Source organism: Petaurus breviceps, unplaced genomic scaffold (genome assembly GCF_028583685.1).
Source record: "Petaurus breviceps papuanus isolate PSGF00001 unplaced genomic scaffold, PetGlider_PUasm1.0 90879, whole genome shotgun sequence".
NCBI classification, from domain to species: Eukaryota; Metazoa; Chordata; class Mammalia; order Diprotodontia; family Petauridae; genus Petaurus; species Petaurus breviceps.
Genome location: NW_027187368.1, coordinates 12,793,100 through 12,817,005, shown reverse-complemented (window position 1 = coordinate 12,817,005; position 23,906 = coordinate 12,793,100). Strand labels below are relative to the sequence as shown.

The window sequence follows — 23,906 nt, the reverse complement described above, 5'->3', positions numbered from 1 at the left end:
TTTCTAGCCCCTGCCCCTCATCCCTTCATCTCCTCCCCAGAAGCCTTGCTACTCCCAGATTCAGACAATTGATCTGCCTCCTTGATTGTCTCCCAAGTGAGAAGTTTGTTCACCTCTTTCAGTGTTTGTGCTTGTACATCCAGGGTCCTTAACAAAGGACTAAATGTCAGAAACTGTTGAATCCCCGGGAAGTTGCCTCTGTATCCTTATTGAGTAAAGCTAGCCTTGTCTTGATGGGGTAGTGGTTTCTCTTACCTGTTCTTTCTGCAGCCATTCTCACAAAGTCATAGATTTCCAACCAGAAGAGACTAGATAGAGCCATCTAGTGCAACTCCCTCATTTTATTTGAAGAGTCTGAGACTCAGTGGTGGTTGCCTTGCCCAAAATCATAGAAGCCAGAAGTGGAAGAGTGAGAATTTGAACCCAGATTCATTGAATGAATTAGGCATAATCTCTGCCATGCCAGGCTCTAGTCCATCCTGCACGTATTGCCAAAAATCATCTTTTAAATGGACTCATCTTTTCATGTCACTCTTCTGTCACGAAACCTTCTATGGCTCCCCATTACTAACCAAACTGAGTATAAACTCATAAATCTGACTTCCAAGAACCTCCACAATCTGACTTCAATCTACTTTTCCAGTCTGATCTTATATACTCCCCATTACACATACTCTACATTCCAGCCAAACTGAATTTCTCACCATCCTTATTTACTGCTCTCCTCAAAGGGTCTTTGCTCAGGTTATTCTCCAGTGCTGGAATGTCCTTCTCTACCACCCTGTTTCAATCTGTGTAAATTCTTCTCTTCTTTTAAGTCTAGCACAACTGCCAACTATTTTGTGAAATCTTTAGCCTGATTCCTTTCCCCTGTGGTGAAGGAAAGAGATCCATTTTTTCCATCAATCAATTAAATCAATAATCAACTATTAAACAATCCATTGAGGAACATCTATTAAGCATCTACTATTTGCCAGGCAGTGTGCTGAGCACTGAGGTCACAGTACCTACTATGTGCTAGTAACTCTTCTAGGTGATGAAGATAACAAAGATAAATATAAAATAGCATGTATCTGAGAACTTTACAATATAGCCAAAGGAGGCAACAGATACATATATAAGCATATCCAAAAAAAAGGATACAAAATAATTTTGAAAGGAAGTCACTAGCAGCTTTACAGATCAGGAAAGGCTTCAGGTAGAAGGAAATCCTTGAGCTGAGGCTTGGAGGAGACTCAGGATCCTAAAAGGTGAAGGTGAGGAGGAAGTGCATTGCATCACAACAGGTAGCCATTACAAAGACATGGTGGGCTGGAGATCAACACTTTATGTAAGCAGCTGTAAGAAGGCCAGATTGGGTGAACCATAGAGTGCGTGGAGGGGAGTAATATGGAATGAGACTGTAAAAGGCAGTTGAGGTTGGATGGTGAGAGGCTTTAAATCTCATACTACTTTGTATCTTCAACTTATCACAATCTGTCCAATATTATAGTTATGTGTGTCTGTCTTTTACATTACACAGAATCTCAGAGTTGGAAGGCACTCAGAGACCAACTAGTCTAATGTGTACCTTGATAAGATTCCCTGCCACAAATATCTGACAAAGTAGTTGTTTAGGCTTTGCTTGAAGGTCTTGTGTAAGTGAACCCTTACTTTACTCTCTGGTTCTAAAGAGATCTGAGCAGTTTTCTTTTATGATCTGAAGAAATATGATATCTTGGCTTTTTTTTTTGTCCATGGTTTTCAGGTAGTCCAATGATTCTTAATCTTATTGGTCAGTTAGGTAGCACAGCAGATAGAGTGCTGGGCATGGAGGCAGGAGGACTCATTTTCCTGAATTCAAATATGGCCTCAGACACTTCTTAACTGTGCAACCTTGGGCAACTCACTTAACCCTGTTTGCTTCAATTTCCTCATCTGTAAAATGAGCTAGAAAAAGAAGTGGCAGACCACTTGAGTATTTTGGCTTGACAAAATCCCAAGAGTCAGATAATAAGTGAAAAATGACTGAACAACAACAATTATTCTTAAATGATCTCTCTTTCATTAGTTTTCCAGGTGAATTGTCTTTGCCATGAAATATCTTACATTTTATTCTATTTTTTTGTCTTTTGACTTTATTTTAATATTTTTTATTGTCTCATGAAGTCATTATCTTCTATTGGACCCATTCTAATTTTCAGGGAGTTTGTTGCTTGGGGAGGGTTTTGTACCTCTTACGTCAAGCTGTTAATGACTTTTCTAATTCTTTGTTCCATAGCTCTCATGCCCCATCCCACATCCCCTCCCCCAGCTCTCTCATTTTATTTATAAAATCTTTTTTAAACTATTGCTGTAGCTCTCCTAGGAATTCTAGTTGAACTTGTGCCCATACTGTGTTTTTCTTTGGTGCTTTGCTGGTAGATGTTTTGGAATCATTCTCTTTTTCTGGATTTGTTATCTTGAACATCCCTGTCACCATAATAGTTTTTTTATGGTGGTATTCTTTTTTGTTGTTCTTGTTCATTCTTCTAGCCTACTTCCCGACATCATACTTTATGTTAGGGCTAGTCTCTGACAACATCTGGAGGGAATGTCTAGGCTGACATTCTAGACATTCTGTCTTCTAGATTCCTGCTGCTGCTTTTTCAAGGGTGTTAAATGTTGTATTATTCCAAGATCTCATTCTTTCATACTACTTCCCAACTTCATACTTTATGTTAGGAAAGATTGAGTGTACTTCTTCCTGTTATTCCATCATCTTGGCTTCACACAATGATCTGTTAACTGCCAAATCTAATGGAATTTTCTCAATCCTCATCCTGCTTGATCTCTCCAAAGCTTTGACACTGTTGATTTTCTCCTTGAGGCTCTCTTCCCTCTAGGTTTTTGTGACACTAACCCCTCTCAGTTCTCCTATCTGTATGACTTCTTCTTCTCAGTCTACTTGGCTAGATCTTCATCCAAGTCACCCCTGCTAATAGGATAAACCCAATAGGATTCCGTCCAGGGCCCTCTTCTCTTCTTTCTACATTATTTCACTTGATGATCTCATCAGTTGCCATGAATCCCATGGTAATGATTCCCAAATCTACTTATCCAATGTAAACCTGTCTCCCAACCTTCAGAGACAGATCTCCAACTGCATATTGAAAATCTTAATGTCCCATAGATATCTTAAATTCAACATGTCCCAAAATAATTCATTATCTTTCTCCCCAAACACTCCCATCTTCCCCATTACTATGAGGTCACCACCATCTTTTTGGTCACCCAGGCTTACTAAATAGGTGTCATTCTCAAATTCTCTCTTGCCCCATCATATCCAATCAGCTGTCAAGCCCTTCCTAGTTTACCTTTGTAACATTTCTTATATGTACCCCCTTCTCTCCTCTGACCTTGTCACTATCCTGGTCCAAGTCCCTTATAACTTCATGCCTAGACTATTGCAATAGCCTGCTCGCTGATCTCTCTGTCCCAAGTCTCCCCTCACTCCAAAAGTGATCTTTCTAAAGCTCAGGTCTCACCATGTCATGCCATATCCATCTCCATTGACTCCCTGTCACCTCTAGGAACAAATAAAAAATCCTCTGTCATTTAGAGCCCTTCAGAACCTGTCTAGTCTTAACCCCCACATCCTCTGAGATCCAATGACACTGGCCTCCTTTCAGTTCCTTGTTCAAGACAATCCATCTCCCGAGTCCTGGCATGCTCAGTGGCTGTTCTGCATGCCTGGAATTCTCTGCCTTCTAAAAGAAGCCTTTCCTGATACCTCTTAATGCTAGTCCTTTCCCTCCATTCGTTGTCTCCAGTTTATTCTGTATATCTCTTGTCTGCACAGAGTTTGTTTCCATGTTTTGTTCTCCACTAACCTGTCGCTCTTTGAGGTCAGGAGCTGTCTTCCTCTCTTTTTTGTATCCCCGTGCTTAGCGCAATGCCTGGCACAAATTCAGTATTAAATTACTGTTTGCTGACTGTCTTACTAATGTACCTTTGGTGAGACTACTCCAGCCATTCAGGAGAGTGATTGGGAACTATACCCCCAAAGTTATTAGACTGCGGCCTTTGACCAGCACCAAGTCTATTCCCCCCAAATGAGGAAAAGGAGGCACATATACAAAAATATTTATGGCAACTCTTTTTGTGGTTGCAAAGTACAGGAAGCTGAGAGGGTACCTATCAATGGGGGAAAGGTTGAACAAGTTATGGCACATAAATGTGATGGAATACCATTATACTATAAGAAATGATGAAGAGGATGATTTTAGAAAGACTCATATGGGCTGACACAGAGTGAAAAGAGCTGAACCAGGAGAACAACTTATACAACAACATTGTAAAGACAAACAGCTTTGAAAGACTGAGGAACTCTGATGATGCAGTGACCTGCCACAATCCCAGAGGTCTCAAGATGAAACAAGCTGCTCATCTTCTGATAGGAGACTGACTCCAAATGAGGATTCAGACAAAAACGGTTTTTTAACAGGATCAATGTGGGAATTTATTTTGCTCAAGTGTATGTATCTATAACAGGGGTTTTGTTTTTCTTTCTCAGTATGGAGGAGGTGGAAGGGAGAGAAAGAGGATTTTCATTATTCAAAAAAAGTAAATGAATTGATTGAAGATTAATTTTAAAACAGCTGTGGTGTCACGACTCAGACATAGTGCTGCTTTCTGACTGGTAAGGCTGGATTGGAGGTCTTCTCTCATTGATACCCTGGACTTTGTGCGTACAGGCAGACCTTTCAAAACCTTGAAATAAGGTTTGGTAAAGATTGGATTCTGTATAGGTTGCTGAAGTTAGAAAAAGGAAAAAAAAGCAAAAGTATGGTTTTTCTATTCCATGCATATGAAAGGGATTCTGACAGGTCATTGCTTAATTCTCCTTCTTTTAATGCAAGCAGTTCAGATGAATCTGTTTAAGAACCTTGGGAGCTACTCTAATCTGAAGGCAGATCCTTCAGGCCTAGTTTCTGAGGGAGATTGCTGGTGTCTGGTAATACTCTGGTTTTGAGAGAAAGAAGGAGTCCTGGTTTCAGGTAACACTCTAATATCTGGGTGGAATTCTAGCTAAAGCTGGCCTCTGGTGTCAACCCATTCTATTCGGGGCTGACAATAAAATCTCGGATTATCTGAGGGTAGACACAGCACAGTTCAGTTCTGTGTTAGAAAGTCCTGGAGCTTTCCTGTTGATAGACAAGACGGGTTAGATCTAGCTAGTCTTGTCTGAAAAGCTAAGGATTTGTTCATTTGTTTGTTTGTTTTCCTGTTAGACAAGACTGTTTAATGATAAAAATAGCTAACATTTATGTAAACCTTTAAGATTTGTATATCTCATTTGATCATTACGACGACTCTGAAAGTTAGGTGTTATTATTCCCATTTTTCAGATGAGGAAATTGAAGTTGAAAGAGGTTAAAGTGATTTGCCCAGAGTCACACAGCTAGTTAGTTACTGAGACAGAATTTGAACTTGTCTTTTTCTGTCAAGTCCAGTGTTCTATCCACTGGGCCACCCAGCTGCCATCTAGGTGTTTACATCCTACAGTTTCTTCTGAGGGCTTTGGAACCTTTTTCCTGATCCTTCCTGGTAGCTGGATAAGATTATCTAGATGTCTATTAACTTATCATGTCTATTGTTGGCTCATTTTGTTTAGGCTGCTGCTGTTTATAAGAAGGTGAAATGAAAGGATAGTTCATAGAATCCTGAAGATCATATCTCTCATACAATGAGACCTGAACATATATGGACTATGGAGAAATTTGGAGAGAGTGTGTGGCTTGCTGTTAGCAGTGTCTGCTGGACTTCCTCTGGTCATCTTCTCCTGTGACTCAGCCCCTTTACATTAGGAGTAAGAGAGGAGGCCTGCATGGCTTTGCTCACATCTCTCTGCCTGTTCTTTCATGCTTTAGACACATAAAAAGTGGGGATCTTGTCTGTGACTGGCTCATGACTGACCATATCAGACCTTACAATGAAGTCAGCAGAGTCTTTTTAAATTTTTTTTCTCTGAACTATCCTTCGTGATAGAGGCACAATCAGTTTTGTCTTCTGTATGAACTATATACCAGACTGAAAAGGGTGTTTCTTTATCTTGCCTACTCTTAGGACAGAACGCATTTTCAAAATGATTTGAACTAGAAACTGGTCATAGCAGATGATTGACTTTCAAATTAATTACATCCTCTGGGTAGCTATGAGAGAGAGTTTTGTTTTATTAGCTATAGGCACAGATGATACCTTGGAGACATTTTACCTCTTGGAGAATGAAAAAAAATTATTTTAAATAGAAAAGTTCTGTCTCTGAAGCAAAGAAAGAAAAAAAAGGCTGATCTCAAACAATTAGTGTTGAAAGCTTGCCAGAGTAAAATTGGAATGGATCCCAGAAAAAATAATTGAACTACCAGGTATTGTCCTGTCTTCATTATTAATGATTAAATGCCTCCAAAACCTTTTTCTTTTCTAGTTTAGGTATATGTGATTAACCCTTAAGTGAAAATGAATTAAAAATTAGAGTCTGTTTAAAAAGAACATGGGAATTGTCTCAATCTGAGCAATGATCTTCTTTTCCCCTGTTTTTGACCAATCAGGGGACAGGGGAAAGATCATGTTAATTATAAGGAGACCAAATGGAATTTATACTAAATTTCATAATGAAATAAATGCCTCTAGTTTATTACAGAATGCTAAACTGAAAATTAATAAATTTGAATGTTTGTCCCCAATCTTATTCCTTTATTCTCTCTTCCACAGAGACTGTAGGATGCAAATGCTGAACTGTATTCATTTAATTCTAGAAGCAGTTTAAGTAAATCCTCCCTCCTAGCTGCTATTGCTACTGAAAGGGGATTTTTTTTTGAAAGCCAGTCCTTCCTTTTTTCGTGGGAAAACTTTTCATTGCCCACATTATTCCAAATAAATGATTTAGTTGAATTCAATTGTTTGGCAAATTGAAGGAATTTTATACAGATCAATTTGTACTTAAATAACTAAAAAGAACTAGGTAAAGAAAAGCATATTTTTAGAAAAGAATGAATTAGTCCTATATACAGAAAGTACATTAAATTGAAGAGAGATAGAAACGATGGGAAAAAAAAGGAAACTAGAACTAACAAAGCAATGTCATTTGGAATAATAACAGTGCTGATGATAGCCAGCATCTCTATAGCACTTTAAGGTTTCTAAAGTGCTTTACGAATATTACCTCATTTTATTCTCACAACAATCCTGGGAAGGAGGTACTATTATTATCATCCCCATTTTATGGATGAGGAAATTGAGGCAAACAGAGGTTAAGTGACTTGCCCAGGATCACAATGCTTTGAACTGAAGTCTTCCCGACTCTAGGTCCAACGCTCTATTCTCCACACCACTGGAAGCCACAAATTTGAAGATTAGGAAATTAACAGTAGAAAAAAAAGGATAAAATATTATAGGCATGAAAAGAGAAATTCAGTGACTTACAGCAGAGTTAGTCTAACTTGCTAGACATTTGGAAGGTATTAGAGATTTAGAAAAATTAATGGAAAAAAATGATTCACAGAAAAGTTTCTACCAGTTTGAACCTATTTAGGGTGACAAGACTATCTCTCAAAAGATAATTTCTCTTTAGGAAGTTGGGGAGATTTCTAGTGATTTTTAAGTTCAATTTCACAGATGCTGGTATCCTTGTGTGGATTTGGAAAAGGAAGCTGGAATAATGGAGCAACTTTAGAGTTGACCAATATAAATCAAATTTACATTGAATTTGCTACATTAATTGAGTACCATTATTTCAATTGCAAAGTTGATGCAAAATGTGAATAACTGATGAACACCTTCAAAGCTAGGAAATGGTCTGTGCTAGGGTTTTGAGTGTAACCATCCTGAAATACCCTAACTGGAAGAGACATGCATGGCATTTTTTCCTTTAAAATATAGTCAACTGGGTTAATGTTGCCAGATAAATGACGATGAGCTCTGTCTTATGTTTTACAATTGAATTGTTCACAAGATTATGTGGGGTTAATGCTACATTTATGAGGTTTAAGCATCATAACTGTGGAAAGTATTATAAAACTGTGCTGTTAATACTTGGTAGTGATACCTACTGTGTTATACATATGTAACATTGAAGGGCAGGATCCTCTTTAATCTCAGTGCTCATACATTTGTATGGTTCTTCCTCTGGTATATCAAGAGTTAATTTGGTTTTGTTAAAATGGCAAAGGAGATCTTGAAAAATCTGGAGGTACAGTTATGTTTGCAATGGGCATTAGCTATGATCTCAAACCAATGTCTTCAATCTTTGATTCTCCAAAATCAGGAAGAACAGATATGATTTTATAGTTCATGAATTAGCCAAAATATAGTTCAGTTAATTGAAATGTTTTCACAAATTTTCAGCTTAAAGTAAATTGGCATCATGAATTTTAAGCCTAAGAATAAATTGAAATCAGAAATGAAAGTACATTTGGAAGTTCTCTGAAGATGGTAATTAGAAAATTGGTTTAGACTTTAAATCTTCAGATTATGACAAAAATATTATATGAATTTCATAAAATTTATGTATTTGTCTATACAGATTACTTAATGGTATCTGAACCCTACCCCTGCATTCCCACCAGATGGGAAGACAACACTTTTACAAGCAACTTATTAAGGAATTTTTTGATACATGCTTCAACTTCCCAACACTTTCAGACATTATCCTGGGCCTCTTTGACTTCTTCAGAACAACCCTGGCCCCCTTACTGGTTATCTTTCCTTTTTATTTGTTGTTTTCCCATCAGAAAAACATTCATTGAGGGTAAGAATTGTCCCTTTAAAATTAAAAAAAATTGTATCCCCATCATTTACCACACTGCCTGGTACATAGTAAGTACTTAATAAATGCTTTTTCATTAATTAATTGTATGATTAGGCATTGCCCCCCTAAGAATATAAAAAGAAAAAGCATTTTGTCAGAATGGGGAAACTTTGGAATGTTACTGAAAGCTTAAATAAATTGTCTACCTTGCATTTAATAATACACTTGAAGATTTATCTCTAGGAAATCTGAAACCTAGTATTTATTCTATATTATGCTACAGTCAGTTAAAATGTTATTAAGCCAGAAACTGTGCTAATAAGCACTGGGAGATACAAAGAAAGGTCAAAGACAGTCTCTGCTTTTGAGGAGCCTTCAACCTACTGGGGGAGTCAACATGTAAATGACAAAGTACAAACTATGTACAGGATAGATCAGAAATAATCAACAGAGAAAACTTATTAGGGGTTAGAGAGATTGGGCAAGGCTTCCTGTAGAATGTGAGATTGTAGCTGGGACTTGAAGGAAGCCAGGGAAGCCAGGAGGTGGAGCAAGAGCATTCCAGGCCTGGGGAATGGCCAGTGAAAATGCCCAGAGTTGAGAGATAGAGTTTCTTGGCTGCTGCTGTAAGGGGGAAAAAATAGGAGTAGACCTCTGACGTCACTGATGGGGGGAATTACCAGATAAAGGAAACTCACTCCCCCAGTGCATTTTGGTACCTTCTGTGCAGCTGATCGTCTTAGAGAATTAGTCTAGAGCACTGAGAGATTAATGACTTGCTTAGGGTCACACAGCCAATAGGTGTCCGAGATGACTTTTGAATTTAGTTCTTGGCCCTCTATCCATCCTGCCTCTTTCTTAGCTGTAAACACAATTCTGATACCTGTTGATATTGATATTAGCAGTTGCACTTTGTTTTAATGATAAGCCTGGGAACTTAACATAGTCATCTCTTGAGACTACAAATATGATTCACTTATTGGCTTTCTTTGATCCTGGTAAAAGTTGATGAATCAGTAATTTAATAGTCAAGAGCAAAGTATTGGGAAATAATAAATTATAGATACTGGTGGATATTGTTATGATTTTTTTGTCTTTTGACTTTTTATCATCTAACTTACCTTTTGTCTTCTCAACCCCATTGTAAGACTATACATTGGGCAGTCATCTATCTTTATTTGGTTAGAGAACCTACGTGGGTGTCCATGGTCCCATCCTGCTTTTGTGTACACAAGTAATAAAAATACCTTAACTGAGCAATAGACATGCTGACTTAATTCTTCAATAAACAGTTTTTTTTTTTCCAGGCTACCATATCACATTGTTGGCTCCTACTGAGTTTGCTGTTCTTTAAAACCCTCAGACATTTCTCACAAAAACTGCCATGCCTCTGACATCTTTTCTTTGTAGTGGTCTGCTTTTTAAATAGAAGTGTATAACTTTTATATTTGTCTCTATTAAATTCCATCTTATTAAATTTAGCCCAACATTCTAGTCTGGCAAGACCTTTTTGAATTTTAATTCTGTTATCTGATGTATTAAGGATCTAGCCTAGCTGTGAGTAATTTGCAGATCTGATAACCATGTCACTTATGTGTCCAAATCATGATAAAAGTGTTTTTTAGTACAGGGTAACACATGGATCTCTGAGCACTTTACCAATGATTCATTCCAGGTTACTCTGCTAGTCTAGTTATTCAGCCCATTCTTTAATTTGCTTAACAGATGGCACTATAGTCTAACCTACCGTGATCCATCTTATCTTCAAGAATAAAATGAGAAAATTTATCAGCTACTTTGCTAGAATCTTGGTAAGCTAAATCTACACCAGAATCCTGAATTTGTTGTTGGTGGTGGTTAATCATTTAGTTGTATCAGATTCTTCCTGACCCCATTTGGGGTTTTCTTGGCAAAGATACCAGAGTCGTTTGCTCATTTTACAGATGAGGAACCAAGGCAAACAGGGTTAAGTGACTTGTCTGTGTCTGAGGTTGGATTTGAACTCTGGTTCTCCTGACTCCAGGGCCTGAATTCTGTCCACTGTACCATTTAGCTGCTCTATAGCCCTATAGCTGGTTTAGTCTAGTGCTTATTAAACTATGGGGGCAACAGTAAAAGTTTTCTGAAAGTACAATGACTGAAAATTAATTAAAAATCAAATGTGTAATGAATTCGAGGTGTTTCTGACAGGCTTGCCCATGTTGCATCTGCAACTTCATTGCAGCTTTGGTTCTGAACACAAAGCATGCGCACTTTGCACTGTGTATGCCCTCAGGCCACACAAGGCCAGTGAATGCTGCCAAAACAAGAAAATGGGTGAAGAATAGAAAATGTTTAAGAAGCCCCGGTCTAGTTAATGCTACCAAAGGAGCAACTAGGTGGTGCAGTGGATAGGGCACTGGGCTCAGAACTAGAAAGACTCATATTCTTGAGTTCAAATCTGGCCTCAGACACTAGCTGTGAGACCCTGGGCAAGTCACTTTATCCTGTTTGCCTCATTTTCCTCATCTATAAAATAAGCTGAAGAAGGAAATGGCAAACATCTCCAGCATCTTTACCAAGAAAATCCCAAATGGGGATTACTTTTATCTTCCCCATGATATGTCCCATGGAGGCTATGGTCCCATGAAAATGGCCTTCTTACTGTTCCCTGTGCATGGAGAGTCATCCCCCACTCTGGGCCTTTGCAACATGGTCCCCAAGTTCCAGAATGCCCTCCAGTCCCAGTTCTGCCTCAGAATTCTTCATTTCCTTCAAGTGTCAGAGGGTCAGGTGGTACCTCTGAGACAAGGTCTTTCCTGACCCCTCCAGTTGTTAAATGCTCTCTCCTCCCCTTAATACTTTGTATATACATTTCTTCAGGCCTATCTTAAAATCCTTGTGGACAAGGGCTATTGATTTTTCTGTTTGAATTCCTAGCACCTAGTAGCATAGCATATTCCTAGCATAATGTTTGACACTTGGAAGGCATTTAACAAATCTTTGGTGAATGAATAAAAAAGTGCAGTGAGAAGTCATTTCCCTTCCCCTATCAGTTCTATCTATGGCTTAGAATCCAAGACTTTGGTAGAGCATTGTTTTGGGGTTCCTCTCAGTTGCAACTCAGATAGCATAGGGGGTGGGAGTGGAGTAGGAGTGGGGTGTGCATGGTGAGGGTGAGGAGTAGGGTGGGGGTGGGGGTATAATATGAAGTAATCACAGAAAGGCAGGCAGGAGCCAGGTGGTTGCTGATTTTCAACCATGTCCATTCAGCCCTGTCCACTCTTCATGGTGCCTTTTGGGGTTTTCTTGGCAAAGAGACAGCAGTGGTTTGCCATTTCCTTCTCCAGCTCATTTTTCAGATGAGGAAACCGAAGCAAACAGGGTGAAGCTACTAGTCCAGGGTCACCCAGATAATAAGTATCTGAGGCCAGATTTGAACTCAGAAAGATGAGTCTTTCTGGTTCTAGGCCTAGTGCTCTATCCACTGCACCACCTAGCTTCCCAGAGCCAGATTATAAAGGGTTTTAAGTGCCCCCCCGCCAAAAAAAAATTGGTTTTTAATCCAAAGGAGTTACAAGTCACTGAAGCTTCTTGAGTAGGTAGGTGATATGGTCAGACCTGTGTTTTAGGAATATGATGGGAGCTCTTGTGGAATGGATTGGAGAAGGGAGAGATGAGAAACAAGCAAGCCAATTAGAAAGTAATTAATAATAATATGCTGCACCAATTTAATTGTTATAGAGCAACTGGGGTGTGCTGGTAGGTAAATGTTTAATAATCAGCACTCTGGGGGGAAAAAGTACACAGGACACACTTTTCATTATAATCTGCATTACTAACATTTTCCCGTCACTTTCTGAAGTCTAGAAGATCAACAAAACAATAAATCAAGCTCTGATTCGTAGTATTTGGTTTACAAGGTGTAAGCTCACATTGAAACTTTACCTATTGGGCTCTCCAGTGCAAGTTTGAGCTGAGGCCTCAAGTCCTATGGCAGGCTCTGTGTGTTTGTGTATTTTTGGTTGGAGGTAAGTCTTTCATCAAATTGAGGGATGACTACAGCTACCCTACTTTGCTTGTACCCAATTTCTCACCTTTCCTTACCAATATTAAACCTGAAGTCAGGAGACCCAGGTTTGAATTCTACCTCTGACTCTTATTAACTAAGTATTTCTCCCTATTTGTCTGAGCCTCAGTTTCCTGAAGTATAAAATAAGTGTTGTAATTCTTGCGTTATTGGCTTCATGGATTTGCTGTTAAAAAAAAAAAAAGAAAGAGGGCAGGAGGCTTGGTAAATCACGTGGCACCACTTTGGAAATTTAAGTTGATATTATTGTTTCACAAGAGGAGGCTGGGCAAGGCTATTCCTTTTCCCCAGGCACCTGATTTTATCTTTTGTGCTTACTATCAGGGTCTGCTGACTATGAGGTCCCTCCCTATTCTAAGATTCTTTGACTTGCCCATCTGTTGAGGCATAGTTAAACACATTGTGGCACATAAATCTAATGGACTATTATTGTACCATAAGAAACAATGAAGACAAAGAATTCTGAAAAGTATAAGAAGACTTATATGAACTGGTGCAGAGTGAGGTATTCAGAACCAGGAAAGCAACTTAAATAGTGACTACAACAATGTAAATGGAAAGAGGGAAAGACAAACCTGAAACTGAATGCTATTTAATTGTAATGATCAAGTGTAGTCCCAGAGAAAGGATCAGAAAACATGCCTACCTCTCTTCATTGCAGAAGTGGGGGATTATGGGTACAGAATGTTAAATATGATGTGAGACTCTACCCATGTATTGGTTGGTTTTACTGAACTGCATATCTCTCTTGTTGTAGGGGATGGCTCTCCAGGTAAGGGAAGGAAGAGGGATCTAAATAGAAATGAAGGTGGTAGAAAAACAAAAGATATCAATTTTTTTTTAAAGAATTCTATGACAAACTTCCCCTACTCCACAATTTGGCTGTGGCTTAGTTTTTGTCAAGATGGTGGTGGTTGGTATGAGGGTAGAGGAGGGATAGAGGAGGAGGAAGTGAGAAGGGGAGAATGATGCCCCCCTGCCCTCAGCATCTTTTCCCACCTGTTAAATTTGCTGATGCCAGAGCAGAGTAGGCTTGAGATGCTTCAGACCAATATGGTCAATCACTTCTTAGTTATCAGAACAGGCAAGCTGGGGCATTGCCCATAACCCCTGAGGATTCTTAGAACTCCAGGACCAGATGGCAAATCCCTCAACCATTACCAGAGCTGATAGACATGAAAAGGAAAGCTTATTGTTGTAGAAAGAGAATCTGTGATTCTTATAAGAACTAAATGAACTCCTAACGCAGTCCAGGTTATGTCAGCACTATTCAATCAGGCAGGGGCCTTGACTATAATGGACTATTAGGCAGAGACCCCATTTTCTTTCTAAGAGATTACACACGCTCCTCCCCCAGCTTCCCCAACCTGATCTACCACCCCCAGAGCATGGAGAGAAAAAGCCAAGAATGTTTGGAACAGGGCCTGCTGTGGCTATGGGGAGGCAAAGCTGGTCGCAAATCAGAACCAGGTGGTACTGAGTGGGTCATGGGAAAAGGAGAAACTTGCCGGCAGGGTGCTGCTGATTTGGACACACAATGGGTTAGGGATAAGAGGGTGGGGGGAGGAATAGATTGCTTGGGTGGACCCAGTGATGTATGGGAAATTCTGGATGGTGCAAAGCAAAAGAATGATGGTCAGATTTATGAAGCGTTTCGTAATTTCTTGATGCTTCCAAGCCTTTCCCTGCCCATCCCAATCCATACTAACCTTGGATGTTTTGGCATACCCATACTAATTGTATTTCACCTTTCATCTCTGCCTCTTAGAATTTCTGGTTTCCTTTGAGTCATAGCCTAAACATTACCTTTGATGTCATGATTTCTTAACCTGGGTCCTCAAGAGGTCTGCTGACAAATTTTTCAAATTATTGCAAACTAGATCACAAATGAGTTGGTTGGTTTTTTTTTTTTAATCTTTTGATGACTGTTTTTCAACATAATTGTTTTCCTTTGTAATGCTATGGATTTTCTTCTTTTACAAACATTCATCTGAGAAGGGGTCTGTAGGCTTCACCAGATGGCCAGATGGGTCCAGGACATGAGAAAAGGAAGCATTCTTGTTCCACATGACACCTTCCTCATCCCCCCCAGCTGGGAGCACCTTCTCCAGTTCCCATAGCTTTGGGATGCACCTCTATCTGTTTTCTCCCCTTAGGATGGAAGTTTCTTAAAAGTAAGGACTATTATACTTTTGTCTTTGACTCTTCAGTGATGAGCACAGTGCCTGGCACTTAATAGGAGCTTAATAAATGCTTAATAATTAAGTAATATCTTGCCCTATGCTGCTAGGGATCTTTTCATTTGTGTATTTTCCGTGGATAGAGCATTGGGCCTGGAGTCAGGAAGACCTGAGTTCAAATTCAACCTCAGACACTTACTGTGTGACTCTGAGCAAGTCATTTAACCCTGTTTGCTTCAATTTCCTCATCTATAAAATGAGCTGGAAAAGGAAATGGCAAATGACTCTAGTATCTTTGTAAAAACAAAACAAAACCCAAATGGGGTCACAAGAGTCGAACAGGACTGAAAACAACTGAACAACAACGACAATTTCTTCTGTGACTGGAGTTTCTTGAGGGACTAGGAAAGTGACTTGTGATAGCAGATAGCTTACGTAGTGGACAGTGTGCTGGACATAGAGCAAGGAGACCCGAGTTCAAATCTTGACTTGAGCTCTTATTAACTGAAGTAACTTGGGGGAAGTTGCTTTGATATCTATGAGACTCTCTTTTTTTTTTTGAGAGGGGAAGGCAGGGTAATTGGGGTTAAGTGACTTGCTCAAGGTCACACAGCTAGTAAATGTTAAGTGTCTGAGGCCAGATTTGAACTTGGGTCCTCCTGACTCCAGGGCCAGTGCTCTATTCACTGTGCCACCTAGCCACCCCAAGACTCACTTTCAAAATGATTTTTGCTACCTTCCCACCCTGGAGAAAACTCTGCCCTGAGGCCCACTCTCTTGGTTAGGGACTCTCCAGGCCAGACCACCATTTCTTGGGGATCCTCAGTAATTCTCATTTCACTCCTAGCTCAACTCTGTTTTAGGACTTCTTTTTCTCAGTAGCAGCTTTAATCCTGCTCAGGTACCCTCCCTTCTTATTCCCCTGCCCTTTTTGTTTTTTACATGTTGTCTTTCCCCCTTTGAATGTAAGTTCCTTAATGTGTATGTGTGTGTGTGACTGTTATATTCACTTGTAATTGTATCCCCAGGGCTTAGCACATATAAATACTTAATAAATCCTCTCTCTGTCTCTATCTCTGTCTCTCTCTTCCTCTTCCTCTTCTTCCTCCTCTTCCTTCTCCTCCCCTCCCCATCTCTCATCTCCCTACCTTCTTCCTCTCTCTTTCTCTCTCCCATCTGTCTACATAGATCTATTTATCTACATTTATCTATCTACATCTATTTATTTCTCCATCTGTATCTCTCTCTCTCTCCTCCTCCTCCCCCCCCATCTATCTAGCCATCCAATACGTGTGCTACTTACCTCACAGACTCGTGGAAAGAGTACCTTGTAACCCTTAGCATGTTACATAAATTTGAATTGCTCTCATTCTATTTCCCTCTATCTCCCATAGCACGGTGCATGTAAGTGCTGGCTGTGTGCAGGCTGGTGGATCTCTACAGCCACATGGCACTCCAGAAATCTATAGACAGGTTCACTCAGTGTGGCGCCAACAACATTTACTGCAGTGATGAGAGTGAACAATTACTTCATTCTGGCAATGAAAGCTCCCCAATCCCAGATTCCGTTCCGGCTCATCTCTGATCCCAGCCCTAGCTCTTTGGGTAAGTTGTATTCTGAGGCTTCACCAGTTAGTAGACTCAGCTCCCCTAGGCTTTCCTGGAGCAGCCTCTGATAAGAACCCAGCTGTGTTCTCCACCCTGTCTCAGCACTCCCAGCTGACGTCAGGATTATGGGAGTTTATCCCTGGCCAGCTCATAACAGGTTGATTGGGACCAATTGAGTGCCAACGCTGTGTGGGTACATAATAGCTGCAAAATTCTGCGAAAGGGAACATGAAGCGTTGCCAAATTTTTCCCTAGAGGGCAACGAAAAAAAAAAAGCAGAAGGAAAAATCAATAGAAGCACACATGGAGCTTTCTCTTTGGAGGTCTGGTGAGTCTTTGGAACCAAAGGAAAAGGAGTTCACCAACAAGTTTTTTATTAGGCACCTACTGTGTGCCACGTGCTGTGGTCAATACTGGGGATATCAATACAAAGAACTAAAAGATCCCTCTCTCAAGAATAACAACAGTTATCTCTCACTTATCTGCAGGAAGATAATCATAGAACATAAAATGTAAGAATGAGAAGGATCCTTACAACATAGAAGGTCTGAGCTGGGAGATCATTTGACTCATCATTTTAGAGATGAAAGCGGTCTTTAGAGATCATCTTGTCTAACATTCATTTTACAGGTGAAGAAACTGAGGCCCAAGGCTATTAAATGATTTGCTTAAGTCACATGGCTGGTAAGAGGATAAGATTTATTTTTATTTTCATTAAAATTTTTTTTAACTTTTTTGCTTTTTGGAGGGGGGAAGGTAGGGCAATTGGGGTTAAGTGACTTGCCCAAGGTCACACAGCTAGTTTTTGTGTTGTGTCTAAGGCCAGATTTGAACTCAGGTCCTCCTTACTCCAGGGCTGGTACTCTAATCAGTGCACTACCTAGCCACCCAAGGATAAGATTTAAAGTGAGAATGGATCTTATAGAGCATTTTAATCTAATCCCTTCAATTTGCAGATGAGAAAAATGAGATCTAGAGATGGGCAGTAACTTGTCTTAGGTCCCCACAAGTAATAGGTAGCAAAGGTAAAACTTGAAACCAGGACCTCAGATGTCAAATCCCATATTCTTTCTACCCTGCCTCTCCAGAGCTTGGACTTGAAAACTGGTTTAGTACTTTATATGATACCATGAGTAGATAATTTTAAATTCTAGGATAGGACCCTTAAGCATTCAGCCTACTTTGATATCTGTCTATTGACATAGATCTATTTATCTGTCTCTATCCATCATCTGTCTGTCTATCTATCTATCTATCTATCTATCTATCTATCTATCTATCTATCTATCTATCTATCTATCTATCTATCTATCATCTATCTATCATCTATCTATCTACCTACCTATCCACCTTTTGTGGATAAAGCTCAAATCACATGGCAAATAAGTGGGGCAATGCCATGATTCAGAGATTTAGAACTGGAAAGGACCCTAGAAGTCATTGAGTCCTATGCTGTCATTTTACAGATGAGGAATCTAAGGTCCAACCAGACTTGCCCAGTGTCACACAGTAAGTGGCTAAGGTCCTCTGACTCCAAGACCAGTGCTCCTGCTCCTCCCCCCCGCCCCCCAACGTTTTCTCCTAGTATGGGCTCAATCAATACAAATTTATTTGAATAGGTGCCTAAACAAAACACAGTCAGAAAGAATAATATGCAGCTATTACAAAAATTCAGACAATGCATTCCACAAGACAAAGAGAAATGATGTTTGGGTTATCCACCACCAGCTCCCTTTCAATTAGTACAGATAACTGGGAGCTGACATACCTTGCTTGCAGACTACCTTCTTCCAATAAGTTTCAAGTCATGTAGGGATGTTATAATTATAGCCACAGATCATTAGATTTGGAAGAAACCTTAGAATTATCTAGTCCAACTCCCTCCTTTTACAGATGAGGATACAGGGGCCCAGCAAGGGGAACTATCTTGCCTGAGGTCTCACAACAAATCAATTTAGATCAACAGCTAAATTCCAGGCTTAGTGAATCCTAGTCCTTTAAGACTTTTATTACAAAAAGATTTCTGGGGCAATATCCAAATAGGTCATTGTTTAAACATTGAGAGAAACAATGACATTATTTACTATAATCCACTCTGTCCTCTCTGCCCAGACTTTTTTCCCCCATATCACATTTTAATCTCTTGGTAATAGAAAAGTGTAAGTGTGAACAGAAATCTCCTCCAAGCTTTCTGCCTTTTCTTGGCCCATCTCTCTTCCTCCTTGTTCCTCCTGGGGGTTATCTCTCTCTCTATTTCCCAAAATGGGGCTGGTGCCTAAATTGTTACAGATTCCTAATTTGTTGTGGGGCTCAAATGGATTCTAAAGATCATTTAGGAACACCCTCATATTACAAATGGGGAAAAAGGCTCCAAGAAGGAAAGTCGTTCATCCAGGATAACATAGCAAGTCTGATGCCCTTCTGGAACTGGGACCTCTGCTATTTTAGGCATCAAATCAGTCTGTTCACAACTATCTACTAAGTACTTTCTACATGTAGTCTTATGCTCTGAATTATTGAGTTTATGGAGATGAAGACATCGGCAGCCTTTGCACCCCTAGGGAGACAAGTCACTCCTGAAAGAATGAGAGCAGTTAAGTACTAAATGAGTGGTGTTGCCCAAAGGGTAGAGAACCTGGGGTCAGGGGAAGCTTCCTGGGGTAAGGGGGCAGGCAGGTGGTCTGGTATTTGGTAAATTGGGCAACAGATCCTAATACAGACTATGTTAATCAGGTTGGGGAAGGGCGGGTCAACTGTGTAATGGTCAGAGAGGTTTCCTGAAGCAGAATGTTTAAATCTCTAGTACTTTGTTTATCTTGAATCCTCTCAACCCTGTCCCATAGCCCAGATGGGGTGGGGAGTGGGTGAGGGTATCAGAAGCCTGAGATTCCATTTAAAGTAAGTTTAATACTGGAAATACCTATCTAGGATACTACTTTCTACATGATATTGAGGAAGTGACAACTTCTTATCATAAAATGGGGTCGGTCATTGCAATACCATTGCAATTGGTAACACCACCAGACATCTAGGTGGTGCAGTGGAGAGCATACAGGGCCTGGAATCAGGAAGACTCATCTTCCTGAGTTCAAATCTGACCTCAGTAGTTGTGTGACCCAGGGCAAGTCATTTAACCCTGTTTGCCTCAGTTCCTCATCTGTAAAATGGACTGGAGAAGGAAATGGCAAACCACTCTGGTATCTTTGCCAAGAAAACTCCAAATGGGGTCACGAAGAGGCCGATACAACTAAAACGATGGAAAAGTAACAACAGACATAGAGATGATAGTTAGACCCATGGGAGCTGATGAGGCTGCCAGATCGAGAAAGCAGATAGAAGGAAGAGACAAGGGTCCAGAACAGAGCACAATGAGAGCAGTCTGCTCTCTGATTCATCCATTTTCATGGGCCCTCATTCGTATCTTCTTTTGTTTTCTGTTAATATGCCCCTTCCCAAGTTTGGAGCCTCCGTCTATAGGAGCCAATTCTGCCTCCTTCCCACTTCTACAGAGGAAAGATGGGACGTAAAATGCCCTTTCTTTAATAAAATTCACAGTACGATCTCTAAACCATCTCCCCATTAATCATTCCCCTCCCTTCTTAAGTGAGAGGCAGGGTTGCTAGTCCCTATGCTCTATCACCATTCAAAATGAATCTGGAGGAAATGTCACTAGGAAGGATGTTCAGGCATCATCTAACCCTCTCATTTTTCAGGTTGGGACACTGAGGCCTGGAGAGAGTGAGTTACTTGCCCGAGGTCACAGAATGAGAGTTGGTGCAGCAGAACCCAGGTGTCCTGACCCCTCCCCATTGCAGCTCATTGTAGGCTTCTTGAGTGATCCTTCTGCCAAGGCCCTGGTAACACAAGCTAATACATAGGTGGGTTTTGTACCAAATTAGAATGCTCTCAGTGTAGCCCACGTTAGTACCCACATGCCTAACTAACACTTCACAAAGACTTTCCTTCCATGACTAAAGGCTAGGCTAAGGTGAGAGCAGCCCTGGGAACAGGGATGTCAGGGGTTGGCACATTCCCGTCCACAAATGTGCCAGTGAAGCTGTGATCCTGGCAATTCCTTCTGATGATGCCTGTCGAACCTGCGGGACTCCCAGCCTCCTAACCAGCATTCTGAGGGCACCAGTGGGGCCCTCTGGCTGTCACTCTGTCCCACCTTCTCTGACCAGGTCCTTGATGACCCTCCTCCCTCCTGTTCTGAAGAGCTCCTCGGGGGTTATAATTTGCAGTCCAATCATCTATATCCTGCAGGTCTCCACTGCCTTTTGTGGGATGCTCATCTTTGATTCTTCGGAAGTAGTGACGTTGCATATCTCATTGTCACATAGTGATACAGACAGTAGTAAAGTATTTGTATTGAAAAAAGGGCAGCTATGTGGTACAGTGAATAGATTGCCAGACCTGGAGTCAGGAAGACTCATCTTCCTGAGTTCAAATCTGGCCTCAGACACTTACTAGCTGTGTGACCCTGGGCAAGTCACTTTACTCCATTTGCCTCAGTTTCCTCATCTGTCAAGGGAACTGAAGAGGGAATGGCAAACCAGCTCCAATGTTGTTGCCAAGAAAAGCCCAAATGGGGTCACGGAGAGTTGAACGCCTCTGAACAAGATGCAACAATATAGCAGAAAGATTGGATTTAGAGCCCAGAGAACTGGGGTTCAGATGCTAGCTCTGCTTCCCATTTAGCCTTGGGAAATTCAGTTATTCTCTGGTAGGAGTTTTCCCTCTTCAAAATGGAAGTTTGGACTAAATTCTTTCTAACTGTCTCTTTCAGATCTAAATCTTCTGAGCTTTTTCTTCCAAAGGAGATTAAACTCCAAATGGGCACAAAGATCCCATCTAATCTATCTGCTTCCTCTCAGGCTCATGACCTTGTAGGCCCACAGTAAATGTTCACTGAACTAACACAGACACACGGAAAGAAAAGCATCAACTAATATAAGCAGCAGTGGCTGTGGGACTTCAGAAGATGGGTTGGACACTGTGGGCTGAAGGAATGGCCAGTGGGCCCTGAGAAGGGCCTGAGAAAACGTGTCCAATTCAGATATACAGAAGTGAATTTGGGAGGGAATTCTAGGTGAAAAAATGAGGAAGTTGGAAAGGACAAGGTGGATTGGGAGACATTGTGGAAACCAGGCTGGCTTGAGAAAAGGCATCTTATGGGGTGGGAGTGGGAGTCAATGGGGATAGCCTGTGTCCAGGCTTAAAGGCTGAGATCAGTCTTAAGATACACAGGAGCCACTGAAGGTTTTGAGTAAGGGAATGACCTAGTGAAAATAGTGTCTGGCACAGGGAGCAGAAAAGAGGTCTTATTGATGACCTTAGGTTATAAACTCCTGGAAGTGAGGGACATCTGTCTATAGGCCACAGGGCTGAGCACATAACAGTACCACTTATAGACACATTGAGTGACTAATCATTGCCTTTGTTGTTGAGTCATTTTTTCGTCCTGTCCAGCTCTTAGTGATCCCATTTGGGGTTTTCTTGGCAAAGATACTGGAATGGTTTGCCATCTCCTTTGATTTCCTACAAATTCAAATTCCTACAAATGAAAAAACCGAGGCAAACAGGGTTAAGTGACTTGCTCGGGGTCACACAGCTAGTAAGTGTCTGAGGCTAGATTTGAACATTGAAGATGAGTCTTCCTGCCTCCAGGTCTGCGGCTCTGTCCACTGTGCCACCTAGCTGCCTTAATCATCCCCTCCCTGTTGCTATGTGTTAAGGAAGGAGCTCTGGACTCAGTGGGTCAAGAGACCTTGTCTCTTGCCTTAACTGCATAATCTTGGACAAAAAACTTCTGTCCTCTCTGCCTCAGTAGAATAAAGGGGTAGGCATAGACAATATATAAGTTGATGATTTCCAGCTCTGACATTCTGTGCTCTAGGCTTGCTTCCAAGTCTGACTTCCTATATTCTATGACTCTGAGATCATCCTTCATCTAGCTTCCTGGGGAATCAGCCCTCAGGTCTATTTCCCAGACTGTCCTGGGGCCTTGTAGTCTAACCTGTGGTTTATCCCAGTCTATCAAGTACCCAGCTTTCACATGGCTGGAACAAAGTGTATGTTTCTAATGGAGCCCCTATCAAGCCTTTCCCATCTGCCCTGGCTCTTCTCCCAATTCCTATCTGAGAGTGCTTCATTGGGACCTCATGCAATGTACTCTATGTGCAAAGTATTCATAGTGTAGCTATCTGTGTTTGGGCCCTATCTTCTTACTGGACTATAAGCTCCTTGAGGGCAAGGGATTGTGACTTTGTACTTTGTACAAACTTTGTACCTCCTTCATCATCCAGGACAGAGCTTTGCATGCACTACATGATTAAGAAATAACAGTTGAACTGAAATTGACTTCAATTCAATTAAACATTTATTAATTACTTACTATGTAAAAAGTCCTGTGTTATGTGTTATGGATAAAAAGGTTTAAAAAACATAGTGCTTCTGTTGATTAGAGAAATGTAAATCAAAACAACTCTGAGGTACCACATCTTACCAGACAGACTGACTAAGATGACAAAACAGGGAAATGACATATGCTGGAGAGGATGTGGAAAAATTGGAAATGCATTGCTGGTGGAGTTGTGAACTGATCCAACCATTCTGGAGAGCAATCTGCAACTATGCCCAAAGGGCTAATTTCATTCCCTTTGACCCAGCAATACCACTTCTAGGGTTGTATCCCAAAGAGATCATAGAAGTGGGAGGAAGACTTATATGTACAAAAATATTTATAGCAGCTCTTTTTGTGGTGGCAAAGAACTGGAAATTAAGGGGGTGCCCATCAATTGGGGAAGGGCTGAACAAGTTGTGGTATATGAATGTAATAGAATACTATTGTGCCATAAGAAATGAGGAGCAGATGGACTTCATATTTACCTGGAGAGGCTTACATGAACTGATGCTGAGTGAGAAGAGCAGAACCAGGAGAAATTTGTACACAATTACAGACATAAGGTATGTGTGATGACCAACTTTGATAGACTGGACTCTTCTCAGCAATGCAGGGTTATAAGTCAACTCCAAAAGACTCATGATGGAGAGAGATGTTTACATTCAGAGAAAGAACTAGAAAGAAGAGTTTGAATGCAGATTGAAGCAAACTACCTGCTCTCTTTCTTTTTCCTGTTTGGTTTTATTTCCTCTTTCCCATTGTTCATTCCATCTGATACAATCCTTCTTTATAACCTGACTAATGTCTAATGTGAAAGTATTTGCAGATCCTATATTTGATTGTATGCCACCATGGCGGGGTAGGGGGGGAAGGAAG

At 40.6% G+C, this 23,906-nt stretch overlaps 1 long non-coding RNA gene across 1 annotated transcript in view; it reads left to right on the top strand.

Moving 5' to 3' along the window:
- Positions 1 to 17,308, top strand: part of LOC138150533 (uncharacterized) — a 122,972-nt gene extending 105,664 nt beyond the window's left edge. The window contains exons 2-3 of the long non-coding RNA XR_011165582.1: positions 16,411 to 16,621; positions 17,255 to 17,308. This is a non-coding gene — a long non-coding RNA (uncharacterized lncRNA). The remainder of the gene's footprint in view (positions 1 to 16,410; positions 16,622 to 17,254) is intronic.
- Positions 17,309 to 23,906: the final 6,598 nt, after the last annotated feature.